The sequence below is a fragment of the Scyliorhinus torazame genome, chromosome 14 (genome assembly GCF_047496885.1).
Source record: "Scyliorhinus torazame isolate Kashiwa2021f chromosome 14, sScyTor2.1, whole genome shotgun sequence".
NCBI classification, from domain to species: domain Eukaryota; kingdom Metazoa; phylum Chordata; class Chondrichthyes; order Carcharhiniformes; family Scyliorhinidae; genus Scyliorhinus; species Scyliorhinus torazame.
Genome location: NC_092720.1, coordinates 173512326 through 173512874, shown reverse-complemented (window position 1 = coordinate 173512874; position 549 = coordinate 173512326). Strand labels below are relative to the sequence as shown.

Here is a 549-nt window from a genome sequence, read left to right as displayed (position 1 = left end):
ATACGTGTCAAGAAAACACGGGCAGCCCACCTAGCCTGCAAATCGTAGGACTGTGTCACTGTGTGAGGAATCCAGTGCAACTACGGGGGTCACACTTCCGACTCGCCTTTGTTCAACACCGCCTCGTTTCATTCAGGGTGAGGCATTACGTATTACAAATAAAGTTGCGTCAAAGTTGGAAATTGCCTGAGAAAAAGAAGGTACGTAGTCAGCAGGATTCGAATCTGCCCGGGGATACCCCAATGGATTTCTACTCCATTGCCTTAACCACTCGGCCATGACTACATGCCAAACACTCTGCAAAACACACTCGCTGCTGTGGAAAACAAGTCTCAAAACTGGTATGCGGCATTTTGAGTTCTGCTGCTGTATAGAAGTGCATTTCAGCATTCTGATGGCTATATGCGTTAGTCCCCTACATTTAGAGTGAACCTTATTTAATCGGGCACCTTTATTTTCATATTTGTTCCCTCTGTTTTTCAATCATTACAGAATGCACTTATACACAACGCACATCAACATAAATACATTGAGAGATAACACAGCTAA

At 44.1% G+C, this 549-nt stretch overlaps 1 non-coding gene across 1 annotated transcript; it reads right to left on the bottom strand.

Moving 5' to 3' along the window:
• Window positions 1-203: 203 nt before the first annotated feature.
• Window positions 204-285, bottom strand: trnas-aga (transfer RNA serine (anticodon AGA)). Its single transcript has one exon. It is a non-coding gene; the product is annotated as a tRNA-Ser (tRNA).
• Between the last annotated feature and the right edge of the window lie 264 nt (window positions 286-549).